At 49.0% G+C, this 23,863-nt stretch overlaps 1 pseudogene; it reads left to right on the top strand.

Annotated features, from left to right (window-relative positions):
* The first annotated feature begins 7,731 nt into the window (after nt 1-7,731).
* LOC125368182 lies at nt 7,732-8,520 on the top strand (annotated as a pseudogene).
* Nucleotides 8,521-23,863: the final 15,343 nt, after the last annotated feature.

Genomic DNA, 23,863 nt, shown 5'->3' with positions numbered 1-23,863 from the left:
AAACGTCATCATCCCCCACTTGGGCTTCGGAGCTTAGTGGCCAGGGACCAGCGGCGGCCAGTGCTGAGCTGGAGCCCTCCTGCTCCGGGGCTCCTGGGTTGAGTGTAGGAGAAGCAACAGTGGGCGCTGGGGAGATGCAGCCCTGCTCCAGCTTGTCGCCTGTGCTTGGGGCCCAGCCTGCAGCAGAGGCCATCGCTGAGACAGAGCCAGCATCCACCTTGGCTCCCCTTCGAGGCGATAGTTCTTCAACCTTCAGTCCTGAGTTGGAGCTGCTTCTGTCCTTCTCTCTGTTGTTCTTTGTCCTGGGAGCTACAGTTGGGCTACTCTCTGGATTAGTAGTACTAACTCTGCTGCTCTGTGCCATGAGAGCTGTAGGCTCTTGTGTCCCATCGGAGCCAGCTTCCCCCATGGCTCGGGGCCCCGGTGCTGATGGAGCTCCAGCATGGAGTGCTGCCAACAGGGAGCCGTGTGCCAGCTGGGCTCGCATGCTCCCTTGCAGCCAGCCGGCCTTTAGTGCTGAGCTGCCAGTGTTCCTGATCCTGGCCCTGGTGCTGCTTCTCTCCAGAGGACCCGATCAGGTGCTCTCAGCTGTGGGAGTACTCATGCTGCTACTCCATGCTTTCAGAGCACTCAATTCTTGTGCCAAATCAGAGTCACCTACCAGCTTGGCTCTGGTGCACAGTGCTCAGGGAGCTATGGAAAGTAGCACTGACAAGGAGCCCAGTTTTCCCTTGTCTCCTCGTCTCAATCTCAAAGAACCAGTCTCCAGTGCAGAACTGGAGGTGCTTCTCACCTTAGGTCTGTTGTTCTACCTTCTTGGAGCACCAGCTGTGGTGCTCTTTCTGGTTGGAGTACCGGCCATGGTTCTTGCTGTGGTCAGAGGTATAGCATGTCATGCAGACTTGGAGCCATCGGCCACCGTGGCTCAGGTGAACAGTGTAGATGGAGCTCCAGCCTCCAGGCCTGCCCCGAAGCCACGATCTAGCTCAGCTCCAGGATTCAGTGTCAGAGACGCAGCCCCCAGTGCAGAGCTGGACGTGTCTCTGCCCCTGGCTGCGATGGTGTCTCTGGTGCAAACACCAGTTCTGGCATTGTGTGTTGGAGCAGCACTATATGTTGTGCTCCTCCTCGTAGGAGCCCCAATTTCCCACACACCATCATGGAGTGTTCGGATGGGGCCAGATTCCACCATGGTTTCAGATCTCAGGCGTGAGGACACAGCAGCCTCCGGGGATGAGAGGGAATGCCTGAGAAGCTCGACTCCGGTGTTGGGCCTGCTTTCAACAGCAGCAGGCGATGCCTGTGCTCCAGTGCTGGCTCAGGACAGTACAGCTGCCTGGAGACCTCAGCAGGAGTCCCATAACTGCCTGGCCATGGTGAAGGAGCAGGCTCCCTCCGCTTCTGGCCATTCGGATCTGGATTGGGCAGCAGTTCCTGCCCAAGAATCTTGCCATCGTCCTGTGGTGGGCAGAGAGACTGGGCGCGGCCAGGAGGTGCCTCCTGCCCTGATTACAGTTCCCCACCTGATGTCAGAGCAGCTCACCAGGATGGATGTGGTGAGTGGCTGGGCAGAGCTTCATGTGGGGGGTTGGGTTTCCTGTGCCCTCTGCTGCCCAGGCCTGAGCTTCCTTTCCCTGGAGTCCAAGGATTCTTGCCCCAGCCCCAGCACACCTGGCACCTGTCTGTCTAGGACCATTTGTTTAAGTGCAATCCCTAAAGAGGTGAGCCCTGCTCCCCTGCCAGGAAATGTGTGGAATCAACTGGTGGAATAGAAAGACAGGCAGACAGGATAGAGCTCAGCCTAAAGTACCAGGAGCTGGGGGTCTCCTTACTCCCTCGGCAGGCACCTGATATGGACCTGATGGGAGCCAAGGCCAGGGACAGGAAAGGGTGCTAGTTCTTTGGTAGGACCTATGCCAGTGTTCCTGGACACAGACATGTGCTGGCCAGGCTTGGGTGAAAGAAGTTTTTGCTGGGGACAGGAAGGCATTTGGGAGGACTAAGCGCACTTGGGCAAAAACAACTCTCTCCTTCCCACCTTAGTTCCCTTGGAGTCCCTGTGGGGCTTGGTGTGCTGGGAGTTGAGCACAGCAGATCCAGAGACTCCCAGAGGCTGGAGTGTCCTCCTTCCTCCTCTGTGTTCCATAGCCGTGTATGTGTGTGTGTGTGTGTGTGTGTGTGTGTGTGTGTGTGTGTATGTATGGGGACAGGGATCCCAGGCCTTGGCCTGGGCACTGTGCTGTGTGACAGAGCCTGGTGACCCTGGCCTTCCTCTACAGGAGCTTTTTGAGAAGGCGGAGCCCATCCAGTGCCTGCTCTACAACTGGTCTCGAAGGTACAACACGGGCAAGCCGCACCTGGCCCCCAGCATCCGGGCCATCTTGATACACTTTAACAACGTCGTGTCCTTGGTTACAACCCTCTGTCTTGGGGACCTCAGCATGAGCGCCTCAGTCAGGGCCGGTCTGCTGGAATTTTGGATCCAGGTGGCTGAGGTAGGGGATGGACTGTGTGGCCTCTGGCCTCTCGCTGTCCTTTCCCATCTCTCTTTCCTATGCTTCTTGGAATTGTGCTCAGGTGCTGTGTGGAGCACAGTCCCACCTTGCTAGGCCCATGCTTGGCAGAGCCAGCCAGTCCCAGGTCACCCCTGGCTGGCTCTTCCCCCTGTCCTGCTCCTCAGCCTGTACTGTGGGACCCCAAAAGCTGCCTGGGTGGCCCTAGCTCCCTCCAAGCCCTGCCACTCCAAGCATCCCTCTCTTGTCCAGGGTAAGCGGTGGCGGCAGTGCCAGGGAAAGCTCACACAATCTTCCTCCCCAGGGTTGCTATGTCCTGAGGAACTTCTCCTCACTGCACGCCATCATGTCTGCCTTGCAGAGCAGAGCCATCTGGCGTCTGCACAGGTCGTGGCAACTGGTCTCCAGGTAGGTTGCTATTCAACCAGGAAATGCCCTGAGGGTAAGCATGGTAGAGAGCAACTTCCCTGAGCTGGGGTCCCAAAGTCCAGGCCATGAAATGTGAATGGCACACTTGCTGCCTTGGCACAGCTTAGGCAGTCCTTGGCAGGCTCGGCCACTGAATACAGGCACACACACACACACACACACACACAGACTCGTGTAAATCCAGTGACACACAGACACATGGTTATCAGGTTTTCTGTGGCGGCCACACATCTGTGTCTTGTTGAAATGAAAGCAGCACTGACTAGTGGAAGTGGGATAGCACAGCTTTCTGCCAGGAACAAGAAACTGCTCATGGCACACGGGTCCGGGCACTCAGGAAAAGGTTTTGGACACTCTTGTGCTGCCCTGTGGGATTCCTGCTGCCCATACAAAATGGAGTCCAACTCCCCCCTCCCACACCTTCCCAACTGTCACCTTCACTCTGTCCCTCCTGCAGGAAGGACTTGCTCACATTCCAAAAGCTGGCCGAGATCACCTCTCCTGAAAACAACTACTTTAAGAGTAGAGAGCTGCTACTGAAGGTATGCTATGAGGAGGGGAAGGCAGAGGGCAGAGGTGGAGAGGGCACTCATGCTGAAGGGGTGTGGCCACATGATTGCGCTTCTCTTGGGGGGAAAGGCAAGGGAGGAGATGACTGATAGGCACTCATGCAGGTCAAGAGCCCTGGAGTCCTAGGAGGCCTTTCTGGTTGGGAGATAGAAGGGTAACACACGGTGGTCCAGGGAAGCAGAGAATCTCCTGGACTGGGGACTGCTTCTACCCACCCACATGTTGCCGCATGTGCTATAGGCCCCAGAAACATGGCTGCCTTTCCCCATATTAGGCTGGCTTGCATGCAGGATGCCTCCAATGACTCCTGCCCCTTATTGTTTTGACACATTGTTCAGAAGAGGCCTGCTCTGCTAGGGGCATTTCAGGGGTGCCTCTTGGTCAAATGCATAAGGGACCCCTCGGTTGGAGTGCAAACACCCAGAGCAGCCTTGTGCCAGCAGAGGCGCTGTGGGGCTCTCAATGTATCCACAGAGCTGATGCTGCTCATGCTCAGATCCCAGCTGAGAAATTCCCAGCCCACAGCAGAGGCTGTGCACAGCCCAAGGCCTTGACAAACAGGGCTGGCCAAGCACTGCTAACTCTTGCCTCTCAACCTAACTCCAACTCTGACAAGAGGATATGGGAGGATTGCTGTTCCAAGCTAGCGTGGCAAGGAAAACTGGAAGGTGACCCCCCCAAAACGGGAAATGGAGCTGTGGCTCAGGTGGTAGCCCAGCCACTAGGAGCTTCAACCTTCAAAGAACACCCAGACCCTGAAGTCTCACAGTGGCAATGAAAACACATTAGGAAAACAAGCCCCCAAAGATAAAGGTGAGAAAGGAACCAAGTCCTGGTCCTTCTTTCCTGACTTTCCGGAGCTCTTCCCATTCAAGAGCAGCAGAAGGCACATCTCCTCCCATGCTGGACATGCTCAGGTGCACAAGTAGGCCCCGGGATGCTCCTGTCCCAGCTGCACACAGGTAGAGAGAGCTTCTTGCCATAGCACATGGGCCTGGGCTGTGGAGCCAGGGGAAGATATTGCAGGATTCAGGAACCCCATCCTACTCAGCCGAGGAGAGCCAGGACCTTGGGGTCAGGAAGGATTCTGGAACACCATGGCATTCTCCCTTTGTGCCCACCTCCTGGGAGGACCCTGACCCACAGAGAAATGCTAGCTGAGTGGACTCTACTCAGAAGCTCATGGACCCCTTCCCTACAGGCCTTGAGGCCACAGGACAGCCCAACAGCCTTCTGTATCCTTCAGTTTTCTACTGGAAAATAGGAAGGGCTACACAGCTCCCAAGGCTAACCACCCAGGTTGGCTTGTGTGCTGCCCCCCAAAGGAGAAAGCAGTGAACCCTGTAGAGTTCTGAGGAGGCACTGACCCCCCCATGCCAGGCAGGTCAGCACCCATTGGAGGCTGGCAGCAGAGGACCCTGTCTAGTCTTCAGTGCCAGGAGGCGCACTGTGCAGTTGAGGAAGCAAGTAGAGGAGGCCCGGTGTCCAGGAGAGATGCCCAGCATTGAATGCTGGGGCCAAGCCTGAGCTAGAATTGGTCAGCTTGGCCATTAAAGGTTTGGCCCTGCACAGCAGCCAAATGCATAGCACGAGTAACACACTGGCACTAGGAGGGTGCACAAGACAGAGCCCTCACTCACAACATGCTTGATCCTGGCAGGAGGCCTTCATGTTGGCTGCCAAGAAGAAGCTGCTCAAACGATGTTCGAGGGAGTCTCAAAAGATGGTGAGTGACTGAGACCTCGGCCAGGATGCCTCACTGAGAAAATGCTAGCCTTAACTAGCTCTGTTAGCCTTGGAGCTCACGCCCGAGGGCGGCAAGCAGAAGGGAGGATCACACTGTGGGAGATTGGAGCCCTGATCAGTGAGCTGTCAGATGGGAAGGAGGAAGCAGAGCCAGCAAAGCCAGGGCTTGGCAGAGTTTAGAGGGAGGCTGGTTGGCAAAGGTGGGCTACTACCCTTTGGGCTCTGCCCAAAACAGCCTAGAGCTGGACCTGTACTGTTTGGAGTTGCAAGCAGCAGGGAGGGGCTGTGGACAGAGGGCTCACAGGTTCTCCAGGACCCTGTGCTGTGGGAGGCCCTGTGCAGATGCAGGCTGTCTGAGAAGTCTGCTGGGATTGGGGAGGGGTGGGCCCTGGGCGCTGACCATCACTCTGCCAATCCTACAGGCGATGAGCAACGGCATCATTCCCTATCTGAGAATCATTCTGAAAGACTTTATCCTGATTCAGGTGGACTACGAGAACATCAAGGATGTGAGTAGCCAGGACCTAGCTGGCCGCTTGGAGCTGGCGTCCTGAGCTCTGGCACTGCTGGTGGCCTCAAGGCCATCCACTGAGCTGAGTGCAATGCCTCTGGGAGCAGGTGCCGCCCACAGCCGCCTGACCCCTGTGCTGTGGACACAGAGCCCAGCTGGGACTTCAAGTCCCATAAGGGAGGATCTGGGGCCCCACCTGGAAGCAGATTTCCTAAGACAAACAACCTGTGGCCCAAGCCAGGCCTTTTCCCCTGAAGCCACAATGTTCCTCCTAGCTCAGAAGGGTCAGTCCTCACACTGTCTGCACCTGACTGCATGCTGGGTCCCCAGCCCTGCCCTCTGTGAGTTGGTCCTCTTTCTGTGCATGCACATGGGATCCCGTGGCTAGAGGAGGCCCTGCTCAGAGGCCCTAAGTGCAGAAGGGCCCCATTCTAACTGCAATGCCCTCTGCCTTGTAGGTGGCGAGAAGGAAAGTGAAGAAATTGATCAAGGTGATCAAGGTATCTGCCCAGAGAGAACAGGGCTGGTGGGGGCCAGCAGGGTGGTGGAGTCAGGCCTGCCCCTCTGCTCTTTCTTCCTTCAGACAATGGCAGGATAGAGAAGTCCTACCCCAGGGAGGGTGGGTTGTGAGGTGGCACCCAGGAGATTCCCCGCTGGCAGGATGGAGTGTGAGGACATGGCTGTGAGGTCCCCAGCAGCCTTTGGAGGCTCAGTGGAAGTTGGGTTTCCAGAGCAGTCAGAAAAACTGGGTCCCTCCCAAGACAGCCTAGCCCAGCCCTGGCCAGTCCAGCCCTGTCACTGCCCTTGTGCTGTCCATGGCCAGGAAAACGAGATCCTCGAGCAGATGAAAGAGCTGCAACACAGTTGTCGCTTTTATAATATTCAAGTCGACCACCATTTTACTGAGTGGTTCAGGGGCCTGGAGCGGCTCAGCAAGGATGCCAGGTAGGTTGCCACTCTCTGAGGCACGGAGAGGGGCCGTGCCTAGGACAGAGTCCAGAGGGACAGAGTTGTGTTACCTGGGTGAGGGGGATGGGACTGACACTCTGGAGGGCCTAATGGCAGGTGGGCCACCAAGCTCCAAGCCCAGGCCAATTCTGGCAGGGAGCTGTACACAGCACTTGGTCTCCTCACCGGCTCATTTGTCTTAGCTATGAGCTGTCCTGTGCCCTGGAGCCCTGCAGGCCGACTGGCTGTCCAAGCAAGAAGCACTCAAGTGTTGACAAGTCTGGGAAGAAGTAAGTGGATGGGCCCTGGCAGTCAGGGACCAGGGTAGATGGGGGGGGGGCTGGGCAACCCTCTGGCCCCAAAGCCTGGGGCTGAGTTCGCCCAGCTAACAGCAGCCCTGTTGCTGGGCTTAGAGGTTCAGCTCTCTGGGCCTCACTTTCTTCCCCTACAAAGTCTCTGGGATCCATCCCTGAGAAGGGGTCAGATTAAGGAAAGCAGTGATTGCCAAGAGACTGGACTGGAGCCGCGTGCTAGCAGGGTACTGGGGAGTGGGAGCTTGGACTGTGCTTGGGGCTTGCACTCCAAGAACCTCTCTAGTGCCACCATTCCCACAACACTGCCTTCCCTTGCAGTGGCGGCTCCCAGCCAATCCAAAAGACCTTTCCCCAGAGGACAAAGAAGGAGCATAGAGTGCGCTTCCATCTGCCTCCCACGTAGAGAAAGGGCCAAAACCTGTACTATCATCTTGGTCTGGCTGAACCAGGGCTAATCACCACAAACCTACAGTGGCCCAGGCCACACCCCCCCTACATTCACCTCCAATTCTGAAACCCTCTCAATCCTTCATCCACAATCCTATTTTAAGTGAAGTATGGCAGCCTTGCCTATTAGAATGTTACAAAAACAAAAAACACAAAAACAAAAAAAAAAAAAACAAAAACCACAAAAAAACACAAAAAAAACCCCAAAAACCAAAAAAGAAAAAAAAACCACAAAAGAAACAAAAGCAAAACCCCAACTCTGCATCGCCCCCTGTGGGGCCGGCAGGAGGCAACTCTTTGCAGGAAGGTCACTGAAGCACTTCCTGGAGGGAAATAGGATCAGCTTCTTGGAAGAGTCATGGAGTCACAGTGTGTTGGGCTTCCTCTAGCCCTGCTGACATATCTGATGTGGTTCCCTGTATCACAGAGCTGTTACAAAGCACTCTGTGCTAGTGATGTGAGCAAATGTCTCATTCAGGAGCTATGCCAGGGCGGGCCTGGACAAGGAAATTGTTCCTGCTCTAAAGAGTGTACGCTGTGTCTTGGGGCACTTTGGGACAAGTGCTGGGGTTGTGTTGGTATGTGTCATCCTCAGAAGTAAAGTGACACTCCTCCCACTTCAAGAGCACAGTAGAAGAACTGTATGAGCCTATCCCCTCTCTCTTCTGGGCTCTCACAGATGGACACACCCAGTTGAATTGGAACATTGTTTCCTTCCCTAGTGCAGAAGAACTTTCAGAACATGAGAACCTGGTTTCTATTTTAGAAACTGTGAACCAGCCTCATCACCCAAATGTGTCTGTTCCAAAAAATAATGTTCAAGGCCCCTTATCCCGGTGACAAAGAGCACCCGTTTACCGTGGTCTAGTTTGATGACCGCATGTCCATACCTCAGTGTAAAATATCCTGTGAGTCCATGGGAGCATCCAAGTACCGCTGGTTTCATAATGCCTGCTGTTAGTGCATCTATCCCGAATGCTTGGACTACAGAAGTGAGACCGTCAAGTGTATGAACTTTATTTTTCAAAGAAGAAAAATGTAAATAGAAAGCATCTTAGTCAGAAAGACATTTGTACGCATGAGAGTTCCTCAGAGAATCGACCTGTGGCATCAGAGTGCCAACAGGTTATGAAGATGTCAAGAATCTGGATTGCATTACCTTTAAGGTATGGTATATCCAGGGATGTCTTCAGTTACAAGGTTATAACTGCTCTTGTTCTTTATTCCCCACCGGTAACATAGCTTTACCTTTGGATACTTGTATAACTTTGGTCATAAGGACAACAGGTACACAGAGAATTCCTAAAAGATCTGAGTTTGTAACATAAAGCCTGATAATCTTTTTTTGGTATTGAAAAGCTTTCTGTCTTCAAAATTATAGCATTAAACTGTTAACATGAACAATGATTTCCTGACCTGCTACTGAATATGTCATTCTTTATTGTTCCCTGGTAGTGTTTATGTACTCTGTAAGTATAGTAGATATTCAAATATATCTACTATATGAAAAATTACCATAGGAAATTTAAGTTAAACATCTTTACTTTGGTTTTAGAAAGCAAAAGCTTATTGTATTTATAATTTAAAAATATGTAGTAGAATCTATCCCGTAATACATATGCTGACAGTGCTTTAGTGAAAATTTGTCATTCTCTTCCATTCCCTTCCTGAAGTGCTGATATAGATCATAGTCATCCCTATGAATTTCAAGGCACCATGCCTTTTTTTATACTTCATTAATTTAGCAAAAATTTTTGACAAGGTGTTGTGCACAGGGGTACAGTTACAAAGTAGGGCAGTGTGTACATTTCTTGTGATATCTTACACCCTGTTTTACTTTCCCTTCCCTAGGTCAGGTAGACATATATATATATAATATATATATATATATATAATACACAGTGTACCAAGAACATATACAGTAGCCACGTGGCCTACGCCAAAGAAAATTCGCCTAGGGCTTTAAATGTAATATTGACAGTAGACAATATATCAACAATAGTCTTATATGATTGTACATACATAGCTTTTGAGCTATGTGATCCACTGAGAGGTCTATTTTTGACCTTTATATTTTGAGTAGTTGTTGGTTTTGGATACATAGTGTAGGGTCGCTGACCTACACCTGTGGGAAATACCATTTGACAAGAAGTTTTTGGTTTCACAGACCTGGTCTCTACTATCTCACCCTTCCCCCACCTTAACAGTCATCTATCAAGGAGATCATGCCCCTTTGTTGTCTCGCTCAACATTATTTGTTCAAGTTCTGACCATTTCCCTGCGAATACCAATATTTCATCATTTCTGATCGCTATGTAATATTCCATTGTGTATAGGTACCATATTTTTTGGATCCATTCATCTGTGGAGGGGCATCTGGATTGTTTCCATATTTTGGCTATTGTGAGTTGTGCAGCGATAAACATGGAAGTGCAGATGTCTTTTTGATATCTTGGGACCTGTTGTTCAGGATAGATGCCTAGGAGTGGTATGGCTGGGTCATAGAGTAGGTCTATGTTGAGCTTTTTGAAAAACCTGCATACTGTTCTCCAAAGTGGTTGTACTAATTTGCACTCCCACCAACAATGGAGAAGGGTTCCTCTTTCCCCGCACCCCCTCCAGCATTTGTTGTTGCCTGAGTTCAGAGTATAGGCCATTCTAACTAGAGTCAGGTGGTATCTCAGGGTTGTTTTTATTTGCATTTCCTTTACTGCCAGGGATGTTGAACATTTCCTCATATGTTTCTTTGCCATTTTTATCTCTTCTCTTGTGAAGTCTCTCTTTAGCCCCTTTGCCCATTTCCTAATTGGTTTACTGGGCTTGGAGGGGCTTAGTTTTTTGAGTTCTCTGTAGATGACAGATATTAGGCCTTTGTCTGTTGCTGTGCTGGTAAAGATCCTTTCCCATATGGTTGGCTGTCTTTCTATTTTGGTGGTTATGTCCTTAGCTGTGCAGAACCTTTTTATTTTGCAGTAATCCATTTGTTGAGTCTCTCCCCTAACTGTTGTGCCCCTGGGACTCTATTCAGGAAGTTCCTTCCTGTGCTTATAAGTTCTAGCGTCTTTCCTACTCTGTCCTTCAGTAGTTTCAAGGATTCAGGTCTGATGTTGAGGTCCTTGATCCATTTTGAGTTGATCTTGGTGCATGGTGATAGGCTAGGATCCACCTTGAGTTTTCTGCATATGGCTGCCCAGCACCAGTAGTTGAAGAAGCTCTGTTTATTCCATTGTAGGTCTTTAGCTCCTTTGTGGAATATCAGCAGACTGTAAGAGTGTGGTTTTATTTCTGGATCTTCACTTCTAATCCATTGGTCTTCAGGTCTGTTTTTATACCAATACCAGGCTGTTTTTGTTATGATGGCTCTATAGTAGAGCTTGAAGTCTGGTATTGTGATACCTCCTGCATTGCTTTTTTTTGCCTTGAATTGCTTTGGCTATTCTAGGTCTTTTGCTGTTCCATATGGATTTATGGATTGCTTTCTCTATTTCAGTGAAGAATGTAGCTGGGATTTTTTTTTTTTTTTTTTTTTGGCCAGTCCTGGGGCTTGGACTCAGGACCTGAGCACTGTCCCTGGCTTCTTTTTGCTCAAGGCTAGCACTCTGCCACTTGAGCCACAGTGCCCCTTCTGGCCATTTTCTGTATATGTGGTGCTGGGGAATTGAACCGAGGGCCTCATGTATACGAGGCAAGCACTCTTACTACTAGGCTATATCCCCAGCCCCATGTAGCTGGGATTTTGATAGGAATGCATTGAATTTGTATAACAATTTGGGCAATATGGCAGGGGGGAAACACAGAGAATATCTTGCTTATGTAATTTACCAGTCTACCTTGAGCTTACACATACATATTGTTTATTTGTTTTCTTGATTAATGTATACAGACATTTCTTTTGTATGTTGACTTTTATTATTATTATTATTTCCATTTTGAGTCTCTGGAAAAAGGCCTGAGGCCCAGACCTTGTCTGAGATAATACATATTTCTAAAAAGACAGTCAACAGTTTGATTTGCAAATTAACTCTCACAAGATACTTCTTTAATACTTAACATTTAAATTCATATTATTGGGAGAGCTCTTTTAGATTTACTTACGTGTAGATTATTATCATCTTCATTCCAATGTATAGGTTAGTTACTTCTTTTCTAAAACTTGATTGCATTCACAGTTGCTTAGAATCCTTTTTAAACTCAGAATTTGTGACCATAGCCTCTAGACGATCAGGTATGGAAGACTGGCCTACAGAAATATCTCAGTGGTACCATGCTTGCTTAGCTTGCCCTAGGCCCTACGTTCAATCCACAATCCACAAGAAGACAGACATAGAAACAAAATATAATATATATGTATATAATATATGTCTATATATATGTATATGTATATATATATATATATATATATATATATGTCTTGGAGCTTGAACTTTGGGCCTTGGGCACTGCCCCTGAGCAATTCAGCTCAAAGCTCTACCACTTGAGCCACAGTTCCACTTCTGGTTTTCTGGTAGTTAACTGGAGATGAGAGTGTCATAGACTTTGTTGCCTAGGCTGGCTTTGAACCGTGATCCTCACATCTCAGCCTCCTAAGTAGCTAGGATTATAGGCATGATCCATCAGCACCCAGCTTGATGTGGCATTTCTCACAAGAATGTCTTGCAGTCCTGCAGGTCTTCATGCTAAACTTTCCTGATCTTACTAGAAAGATTATCAAAACACTTTTTGTCTCAGTTATGCATGCAAAGAAGATAACAATTCTGCCAATGTGATATGAATGACTCTAAACCTACTCCCGACTCCAAGCTTCACAACCAAAAAGCCATAGAATACTGTAATAGCACTTTACTTCTAGATTGTTGTAAGAAGTGTCTTCAAGTAGTCACAGTTAAAGATGATCATTGACACCAGTAATGAGTTTGACATACTACCTCCTAGTGGCAAAACCATGGTCACAGCCAGTGTGGCTGTAGGCCAAGAGAGACGATCCAATGGGCTGGGCCTTTTATATTGTCAAATTCAGAAACAAGTCACTACTGTACAACTCTTAGAATGCCCAAAATCTAAAATGCTAAAGAAAATGCAGAGTGATATGGAGAAACCAGGTGTTCTACACTGATTGGTTCTGAGAACCGAAGTAGTATGAGAAGCAGTGTGGCCCCTTGTAAGGCAGCTGGGCAGCTTGGAACAAACTAAACATATCTCTAGCATATGATGCTCAATATGGCACTGGTCCAAAGGAGTGTGAGATCTCCTCTGCACAAAAACTACACACAAATGTTTATAGCAGTTTTATTCATAACTGCTCAAAGCTGGAAGCAACGGAAAACTATTGTCATTAAAAGACATGTAAGAAAATTAAATGAATATTACTAAGTTTTAACAAGGTGGGGGAGGTGGGAAATCAGTGGGTTTTTAAATTATTTTTTGGAATGGTTTTTTCAAATTTTTGTATTTTAAACAGTTGAAACATTTTTAATCTTATAATAGAGTCATAAAAATAGTAGAAATAACAATTCCTTCAACTCCAAATATTAACATTTTGTTGCATTTTCTTATCTCTCCTCTCTGTATGTATCTGCACTGCATTTTTTTCTGATTCAGAATAATTGAAGGCACTATACTCTTCTGCTAAACACGTCAGAGTTCCATCTTATATAGTAACCACATTATGATTAAGTCAAGACATTGTCATTGGTATAATGACCTAACTACAAACATATTCATTTGTTTCCAATTATCTCATAAATGAGTTTTATTTGAAAAGAGAATAAAGGATTCTGGTTAAGGGCACAATCAAGGATTACACTTGCATTAACTGCCATGACTCTTTGCCTTTGTAGTCCTTTCTCAAATAGGGACTGTCTCTACTTAAAAAAAATATGGATCTTAGTTTTAGGGCAATTTTAGGTTCAGAGGATAGCTGAGTGAGAAGTACAGAGAGCTTTCATACATCCCTGGACAGCTTCTCCCAGTACCAACTACATCAGAAACATACGCTGAGTACATCTGATGACCCAACATTGATACATCATCATGCTGAGACCACAGTTTACATTAGAGTCCACTCTTGTCCATTTGATAGGTTGTTCAACTGTATGACACTGATCTATCATTATATGCCAGACAGAATATTTTCACTATCCTAAAATCATCTGTTCTCAACTTATTCCTCACTGGGTCCCCACATTTTCTTGACCATATCTGATCATTTTACTCTCTCCATAGCTTTGCCTTTTTTTTTTTTTTTTTTTTTTTTTTGGCCAGTCCTGGGCCTTGGACTCAGGGCCTGAGCACTGTCCCTAGCTTCTTCCCGCTCAAGGCTAGCACTCCGCCACTTGAGCCACAGCGCCGCTTCTGGCCGTTTTCTGTATATGTGGTGCTGGGGAATTGAACCTAGGTCCTTGTGTATCCGAGGCAGGCACTCTTGCCACTAGGCTATATCCCCACCCCCATAACTTTGCCTTTTTAAAAATGCCTATTTGGGGGACCACACAGTGGGTAGATTTTTTTAGATTAACTTTTAAAATATTAGTAATATGCATTTATTTTTTCTCTTGTCTTTTCATGACTTAACAGTTCTGCACAATAACAGCAATAGTTATATTAGACCATTAGCTTAGAGGATTAAGGGTGTCATACCACGTGTGGTACCACAAGCCTATAATCTCAGCACTTGAGAGGCAGAGGCAATGTGGATCAAAGATTCAAGGGCAGCCTAGGCTACATAGGGAGACTGTTTCAAAAACATAATAGAGCACCAACCCTGGGTCATTTCTAGGGGCTTTGCACTCACACTGTGCTAGGTCTCACCTTGAAAATTAACAGCTTCCTTTGGCATTTAAGAGTTCTAGGTTGTTTAGAGGTTGAGTGAAATTCCTAAGCCTGTTAACTGATCACAGTCTACCAACTCTCATAATTAGCACAAGACCACTTTCAGAGGGAAAGTTTACAAACCCTCACCCTGCATCCAGTGACAGTCCCTTGCACTTTCCTCAAGAAACCTTCAATCGAGTTGCACTAAGTACAAGTGGGCACTTTGAGCATGTTGCCCTTGCAAATATTTAGGAGAGAGACTGAGCTCTCATTTTGGCTTGATACTGCAGAAAGCATGGACCATGTACTTTGTTATGGGTTAAGAGTTTGGGCCCCACCTGATATGTCAGTCAGTTGATATCTCCTTGTCTCCATCTGAGCCTAGCCTATCTGGATGCACAATGCTTTATTTTTTCCTTGCAGTATCTTCCCTTCCTACACTTCCACACCTCATTCATGTATCCAAAGTCGAGTTTTCACTTTTGAACAATGTTGGTCTCCTAGATCCCTTTGTTAAGCAGTGACCACCGGCTGGAGACACCATTTCAGAGTCAGTCTCAGCCTCCAAACATGTGCTGCTTCGTGAGATCAGGGTTCATAGGGGCTTTCTTTTCACTGTAAGCCCACCTCCTAGCTTCAGGCTCAGCACAGAGCCACATACTCAATGTCTATGACGTGGTAAGCTGTGACATTAATAGTGACAATTATTATAGGATGACAGTACTTTTGACAAAGACTATTTCTTCACACACACACACAAACACACACTCCTATCCTTCCCCACTTTATTCTGTGGAAAGACTTAAGACAGTGTGATATTTTTGCAAAAACGTCCACGTTGAGGAGCCACCTTGCCCAATCTCACAGAGCACCTCTGGTGGGGTCAGCTTCCTCGAAGCCTTGATCTCTCACAGGGATTCTGGTGGGTGGTGGAAGGGAAAAGAAATGCTTCCAAGTCCTCAGCACCCTAGCTTCACAAAGATACGCAGCTAAACACACTTCCAAATCCTCAGATTGGCCGTGCACACAAGGCTCTTCCCTCCATGACCTCGGGGGGCCTACAGGACATTGGCCCTGGCAAGCAGGAAAGCTCGCCGCCTCTCCCCTAGCCTGGCCGCTCCGTGTCCCCGGCTCGGACGCGGGAGTGCCCCGGGGAGCTGGGTGTGCCCGCGGGCGGGGCGGCCAGGTCTTTGGCCTGGGAGCCCGGCGGCGGCGCGGTCGCCGGGTGCTAAGCGGGCAGCACTGGGGCGCTTTGGTCCTCCCGCCGTCCCGAGTGCCGGCCTGGCGCTGGATCTGAGCGGGGTTCTCCGCCGCCCGCTCCGCCGGTACCCCACCCCCCGCACAGGTGACCGCACCCCTTCACGGCGTGTCCCCCGGGGACCTGGGTGTGAGGCGGCGCTCCCGGCGCGGAAAGGGGCGTGTCCGAGGTCCCCGGCCCCGGCGGCCAGAGCACCTGCGCGGGCTCCGGGGGGCGGCCGCCCGCGAGCTTCCCCGCCCACCCGCCGGGAGCCCCTGCCGGCCCCGCCCCGTCCCGTCTGGGGCCTTCCAGCGGGTCGTGGACTCCCAGTCGGAGCGGGGTGCGGGGAGGGTCCCGCCGCCCGCAGCGCCAAGTCTCGCGGTGCTGCTAAGACCCCGGAGCCGCAGCCCGGCGCCTCCCCCACGCGACAAATGCTGCGCGCGGGAAGGAAGCCGAGGCCGGGGCCGGGGAGCGGCGGAGAGCGCGAAGCCGCGGCCGGCTGCGGCGAGGACCGCGGGGAAGCCGCCCGCTAGCGCCCTCCTCTGTGTGCGCGGACGCGGCGCTGGGTCTCCGCCGGTCTCCCCGACGCCCCGCGCCGCCCTCGCTCCCGGGGCGCCGGGCCTCCGCAGCAAGATGGCAACCCCGGCGGCCGTTAATCCTCCGGGTGAGTAGCGGCTGCGGGCCAGGCCCGGCCTGGAGCCGGCGGCGCAGGTCCGAGCGCAGCGCTCACTGCGCGCGCTGGGCGCCCGGGGCTGAGCGGCGCCGGCTGTCCGTGGACGCCGCAGCCCGCGTCTCCACCCCGTCTCGGCCGACGCCGGCCCGGTTCCTGCCGGCTCGGGCCGGGTACCGCGGGCGGGCGGGCGGCAGAGCCCGGGGTTGCAGGCGCGGGGAACCGCAGGGCCCGCCCGGAGCCCCTGCAGCAATTCCGACAGTCGCCTTTGCCCCGCGCTTCCCCGTCCGATCCCCGCGTCCCCGGAAAAGCGCGGGGTCGTGGCCAGAGTGAGTGTAGATGATGGAGGGAAAAGTTTGGCGCCGAGAGGCAACAGGATGGAGCTCCCGGGGTTCCTCCTTCTCGATCTTTACAACTGGCCACCGTGTGTCCAAATTCTTCCCGGGCTGGACAAACTTAATGTAACCAACGGTGCGGCCCGGTCCTGTCCAAGCGCCGGTGCTGCGCACCTGTCAGCCTCGCCGAGCAGCCTTAAACATCTGCTCAGCCATCGTCTAGTAGGAATAATTAACTTCTTTTGGAATGATAGCAAAGGAAACCCCATTTTAGTTGTGAAACTTCCATGTGGCGCGAGCACTGCTGGAGAGTTTTGGGTGTTGTGCCTGTAGTGCTGTGGGCATGACAGGCTGCTAAGTCAGGGACGGAGCTCAGCACTCAGGAAAGTTACACGAGAAGGAGGTACTGTGCCTTGGGAGACAGTGTTGAGTGAGAAATCACAATGTCTGGCAGAGAAAACTTCGGGCATCCTGTCCTTCTGCACTAGTCAGGGAAAGCGTGTGTGATTTGCAGTCCTTACAGGACTGGAAGGCTGAGGACCTTTGCAGGTGCAAGTCATGAGGGCTTGCTTCCCAGTATCAGTCGGGAGGTCACCAAGGGGGTCAGTGCACCACTGGGATGTTACAGAGATTTCACATCCAGGTTTATGGACGTGGCCAGGCTTTAGGACCTCTAAGCGCAGGTATGATGGACTTTGTCTCCTTGCATTAAGAGAGAGACTACAATGATGAAGAGCAGAGAAGTTCCACTGTCACTTTCTTTCTAAGGGAATAACTTGTCAGCCATTCTCAAATAAGTTAGACAAAAGGTAGTAAAAGTAGAGGTGTTAAGGCAAGGTTTAAAATGAGACAGGTGATACTGAGGTCAGGTTTAACAAGGGTGGCTTGAACACAAGACAAGGAAAGCACCGTTGGCTATGTGGAGTCCAGATTTGGCACTGGTTAGATGTGATATAAGGACAAAGGAAGAGGCCAAGGAGACAAAGAGGCAGGTGCCTATGGTGTGGACAAGGAAGGAGGTCCATTAACAGAAACAGTTGGTTGTCAGTTGGGTGGTTAAGCGACTTCAACCTGTTTGCCTTTTTAGAAATTAACAGAAAATTGATAGATTTGAATGTAGTGAAAGTTGGAAAGACAAGGTTAATGAAGATATTTTGGTGCAATATAGGCTTACACTGGAAAGAGGAATACAATTGAAGTGATGGCATGATTTGTGTACTCTTACATCACTGTTGCAAACTGTTCTGTCCATCCAGTTGGCCCCGTGCTGCATGGAATGAAGATGGAGCAGCTGGGGGTGCTGAGCACATCAGTGTCTGGTCTTGGGGACTTGATGTTTCAGAGGACTTGGTCATCCAAGCCCTCATTCTCCCAGTCAGTACCTGTTCAGCTTGACATACTGGAGATCTTGGCAGGGTGAGTGTTTATCAGCTGAAAATCCTTTGAGGTGATCACCTTTTCTCTTAGCCATCTTCATTATTTTTTTTTTAAACTGGTTCCTGTGGTAGCAGGATGCTTAGGGGTGTGTTGTGTTGTTCTGGCCACACGTGAGTGTCCAGCTTAGGATTTAGTCTTAAGGAACATCTCCAAAGAAGTAGATTTCATATTTCATGAGTAATGTACAACAAAGGAAAGCTTGACTCCTGAGCTAGCCACTCACTCTCATCAGCAGAAATCACATGACATTTCTCTAAATTCTTCCTCATCCTCTTACTCCCACCCCCTCTCTAGATGGTTTGTTGCTTTGCACAGAATAAGAGCTTAGTAAACATAGCTAACTGAACTGAGAGGACCCAGGACTTATTTCTGCTACTACTTTGAGCTCAGGTACAAAGGCTGCTTCCCAACCACCCATTTGTTGTTTTCCCTAGCTGATCACTGCACATCAACCAACACATTCATTTGGGGGGACACTACTCTGCAATACAATGGTGGTACTCAGAGAGTTTGGTGATAGAGTTGAAGATGGGTCTTCACATCCTCATGTTGCTCAGTTGGTGTGAGCCAGGTTTCAAAACTCCCTACACTGCTCCATCTAGTTCTCTGGTGTTGGATTTAGATTAGATTTGTACCAGCTACTCATGGTAGAAGTCCCTAGAGGAAGAAGAGATTGATTGCCAAGTGTTCCCATGGGTCTTGCTTCTGTACCTCCTCTGGTTGAAAATACTTCCTGACTTCCGGGGTCATTTCTAGTACTTACAAGGGTCTATCTCCAGTACTATGGTATTGGTAGATTTCCTCTGTTCTGTTTGTCCAGGGATGACTATAGACTAGAGAATTCTTTCTTCCTGTTTCATGTGTTAGCTCTTTCTTGCCCATTCTGTGTGCTCCCATCACTGTGATGTATTTAACCATGAGCCATTCTCTACAACCAAGCACATGGCAGCAAGCACACTCTTAAAACCTCCTGAACCATTAGCTAATTAAATTTCTTTTTGAAACAAGTGAAAGACTAGGACAACTCCATCTTGTTTGTGTTAAGCTAAGAATAAACCAACCGGCCATAAAAGCCCATTTACCGAAACCAACTGGCTATAAAAACCCATTTCCAGGATGGCCCAACCAGTTTGGGAATGTTCCAGATACTTTGACCACCCTGGAATGTCGTCAGACCAATTTTTAGAGAACCCCTAGCCCCGAGTCAATCAGATTTGTCCTCACACCCTAATCCTGACTGCACCTGGTTTATGTAACTTTGTGATTTTTTCCTTTAAATACCCATGTAAAACTCTGCTCGTGGCCTTCCTCCTAACTTCCGCTATGTCGGTGGGTAGGACGAGGCCCGAGTTGCTGCTCTCCTGAATGAAGCCTTGCTTTTGCATTTCGGAACGTTTGGTTTTCAGTGGTCTTCTTGGTGGTTTCCTCGTGACATGGGAATAACACAAGCATCCCAGTTTCAGATATTATGTAACAACAAAAAAGGGACAAATACAGAACTTTATAGCATGTCATCATTTTAGCTTTTCTTTTTTCTCTTAATAATCTGCATGTAAGTTTTCTCTTTTTAATGAACTTATTGTTCACTCTTTTTCATGCTTAACAAATTTTTACCATTAACTTGTGCCAGTGGCTCACACCTGTAATTTTAGCTACTCAGGAGGCTGAGTTCTGAGGATTGTGGTTTGAAGATGCCATCCTGGGCAGGAAAGGCCATGAGATGCTCACTTGTCTCCAACAAAACACTCAGAAAACCCCATAAGTGGCGTTGTGGTTTAAGTGGTAGAGTGCCTGGCTAGCTCTATACCTCCTTCCGTAGAGATCCTGGGCCTATTTGCCCCCTCCGTGTGGTCCCCTTTCACTCTCATACATAACCTCTGGCCAGTAGGAAGTAATGCAGGAGCTAGGGCCACGGATAAGCTCCAGACCTGGTGTGTCCCCGAGAATGCCCTCCCTCCCCATACTCGCCATGGAGGCCGGGTATGCATGGACACCTCAGAGTCAGCTTCAGGAGCTTCCCACAGAGGCGGAGACTACAGTCCCCCAAGGACCAGGTCTCCAAGGGTCTCCAGTGCCATTAGGAGACATGTGCTCTCAGAGGAGAGGCAGGGCTGGTTTGGCTGCCTCTTCAGGTTTTGGACCCTGAAAGAGGTGGGGGTGACTAGCAGCCAAGCAATCCCAGGTCTTAAAGGTATAGCCATCCCTTACAGTAGAGCACTTTCCTTAAGCGCGAAGAGGCTCAGGGACAGCACCCAGACCCCGGGTTCAAGCCATGAGACTGGCAAAAAACAACAACAAAAATATTATTAGGTGTATCTACCAAAGGGCACACTGGTTGTTTCTAAGTTATGGTGATTATAGCTGCTATTTTTTGACCAATATTTACTGAGCAACAGCCATGTGCTGGATACTGATATCGTTTCTGGGGTTGTGATGATAGAAAAATTGGTACAGCCACTGTTATCAGTGTTAAATAGTCACAATGGAACCATGTTATAAATAATGTCAAAGCTGTGAAGAAATGATTCCTAGGATTGAATAACCAAATGTCCTAGTTTACATTAGGATTTGGTAAAGGCCATTTGAAGTCAGCAAAGGCCTCTGCAAGGAGTTGATATTTAAGTTAAACTCTCAGGAATGAAGAGAAATGTAAGGAAGAACATTGTAAGTACAGGGAGGAGATCCTGCAAAGGCCTGCAGATGGGCAGAGGTAGGCAAATTAGAACCATCAGAAAGGACAGTGTGGCTAGATGATGTGAGCAAAGTAAGAAAGCATGGTTTAGGAGTTCCAATTTATTGCTAAAGGCAGTGAAAAGCCATTTAAGAACAGAGCAAGGGAAAAGCATGGTCAGTTATGCACCTTGTGATCCTTCCTGTGGCTAGTATGGGCAACAGATTGGAGGGAGGCTCTGGAACAGCAAGATACAGTAAGGTGCCCATGAGAGAAGTAGATGCATTGTGTGTGTGTGTCAGTGTGTCAGTGACACCATGTTATAGAGGTACTGTCCTCATTTGAAGGGGGCCCTGTTGTCCTTTGAAGTTGAGCAGGGCATATCTTCCTTAGGTAGAGTCATACTGCCCTTATGGTAATATGTTGTAGAGTCATTCTGACCTTATGGTAAAATGTTGTAGAGTCATTCTGACCTTATGGTAAAATGTTTCTGAGAGAGGTGACATTTAAGCCATAGGCTCTGAGTGAGTGTCTGAGCTTCTGTCTTGAGGACTGAGTGGCTGGAGGCAATGGGGAAAGGCAAGATGTTAAGTGGTCAAGCAGGGTATGTTCATGATTTAGCATCAGTCATTGTCTATTGTCACACTTTCATCTTTCTCCTTTGACTGACTGCATGCTTCCAACCAAAGCACCTGACAAATTAGTCTGCAGGGATTGGAGAGCTTATGGCCAGGTGATTTCTTGCTTTTCCTGCTGCATTTTTTGCCATTAGACAGGTCATGTCTTAATCTGTTTCCAGATTCAAGAAGTCCTAATAATGGAGGATGATACTTTGTTTTTATTTATTTATTTTTCTGATTTGACAGTCCCTAATGTCTTTGTACAGCTCTAGGACAGTACGGGGTATCAGCAGGTAGGTCTAGGAACTGCTCTCTCAAGGCTTAGGTGATAGAAGGAGAGACTGAGAAGCAGAGAGGCCTGGAAGCAATCAGGGGAACACATCCCGGGTGGAGAGAAGCACCGAAGTTGGTGTAAGGTCCACCCCCGGAGATGGCTCCACGCAGATCCCCCAGCATTATCTTGGTAACTGGCATACCTGGAGGCAGTCACCTCCCCCTTCTCTGAGGTCACATCTTGGACCACCCCTGGGTCAGGCCTCCTATTGGACCGTGGGAGGGTTGCAGGCTCTGAGGTCACATTGGCTGGCCACACCTTTCCTGTCCGCTCCCCAGTCCTAGATAAGGCATGGCCCCTGGGTGGCTCTCCCTTATCTGGCTAGGCTACAAGCTTCTCCTCTAGCTTGTCCTGAGGCCAGAAGCTTGGCAAAATAAAGTTCTCTCTTCTGCTTGAATATGGCATGGTGTTCTTGCTCATCAGCTATCTACTTTAATAAGCCTTACAGTTTGCCTGAGTTGAAGCCAACAGCACTTAAGAAGTCAGTGGACTTGTTCAATGACAGAAGGGAGGTCAGGAAAGGTACATGCAGTTCTGCAGTTCTCCTGTATAGGCAGTGCCCCCCCACCCCTCAACATGCCTTATCTAGGGCAGAGGTGGCCAAGTGAGAGGAGGTGGCTCCTCTAATTATGCCAGTTACCTAGGTAACAGGTACTGTGGAGACTTTAGACCGGAGCAGGGGAGGCATCTTCGTGGAGCCCTCTGGGGTAGACCTTCCTGGGAAATTCTTGGTTGTGACAGCTCCAGGAGATGGATGTACTCCAGGCTTGGGTGGACAGAGGCCAATGTTGCTCCGTACATGGGCAGGACATGATATTTTTATGATGTATATGATGCCCCTCTGGTGGAATCACATGCCACTAGAGCTGAGGTTGATGAACTCTGATTTATGGGGACAAAGCGTTTCACAGTACTCTGGGCAGTGATAACTGCAAAAGACACCAAGCAACCAGTTCTGCCATGGAGTCTATGACAGTGTGTGGTCCATAATAAAACATCAAAGCTTTAAACAACACCAGGCTTTGTTGTTAAAGACCGGCCTTGCTGCCTTGCTATGTACCCAGGTTGGCTTTAAACTATGGCTCTTCCTGCTTCAGCCTCCCGAGGGCTGGCATTCCAGGTCTGTAGGGCATATCCAGACTCAGATGGTGCTTTTGAGATAGTTCGATACTTAACAATGGAATGTAAGCGTGAAATAATTTCAAGAATGTTTTCTTATTATTTTTAGGGCAGGTGGTGTTTCTATAATATCAGCAGTTTGAAATGAGGTGTAGTGTGGAAATTGGTTGCTATTATCTTACGTGCTTGATGGATTCCAAGTTCCCCAAGGACTAAAATGAATGAATGTGATCAAGGATCACAACTGTGGTCTTTTTTTTTTTTTAATCATTTTTTTTAATCACACCAAAAAAAAAAATGTCTTTGAATTCAGCTCAGCCAACCTCCTTGAGCACAGCCTCTGTTTGCCTGCATAAAAGTTTTCAAGCTTAGTGCTGGGGTTTGGACAGATACATGGTTTGGAAAGTGGCTTGGATCTGTGGATAGTGAATCTTTAGGAGGGGGCTCTGCAAATTTATTCAAAAGACCAGCCATTGTTAGTAAGCAGAAGGGTTTGTGAACTCCACTTCTTTCCTGTGGCCAAAGAAAGAGTGCTGAGGGAATGGGTTGAGGTGTGTGCCTTTTCCTGATCAGCATCACAAAAGGCAGACCTGTGTCCCTGGTGCCTGCTGGGTTTGTGGGGAACTCCTGCTTCTGTAAAGCTTGCATCTCCTTCCTGTGTGCCTCCCCCTAGATCCCCTGTGGCAGCAAATGGTACCACTCACCATTCATTGGCCTAGGCCAGACATTATTTTAATTGCCTAGCCACCTAATTAAACAAATATTAATTGAATGCCAACTGTGTGCTCACAGTGGTGTGCAAACCCAGGCGTGGTTTTTTCTTTCACAGAGCTTTATTGGGTGGTTATAGAGTCAGCCATTTATTAAGTAGTCACCCACACAAGATACTGTCACTCAGGAACTGATGGGGGAGGATAGCCTCAGCTTCACAGTTCCCATGCAGAATTACTGAGACCCACTCAGGAAAAGCGTTTCATGGTATCTCACAAAAAGGAGAGTCTCACAAGGTGAACATTTTAGAAGGACTTATTTTAGTATTGAGAGGAGTATTCACCCAGACAAAAAATGAGCAGACTAGAGACAAGCAGCACAGCAGAAACAAGACTTTTATGACTCTTTGATGACCATCTTGCAAGAATTGTCTCTTGGCAG

The sequence above is a fragment of the Perognathus longimembris genome, chromosome 20 (assembly GCF_023159225.1).
Source record: "Perognathus longimembris pacificus isolate PPM17 chromosome 20, ASM2315922v1, whole genome shotgun sequence".
In the NCBI taxonomy this organism is placed as follows: domain Eukaryota; kingdom Metazoa; phylum Chordata; class Mammalia; order Rodentia; family Heteromyidae; genus Perognathus; species Perognathus longimembris.
The sequence above is the reverse complement of the archived record's forward strand: the minus strand, read 5'-3'. Positions and strand labels throughout refer to the sequence as shown.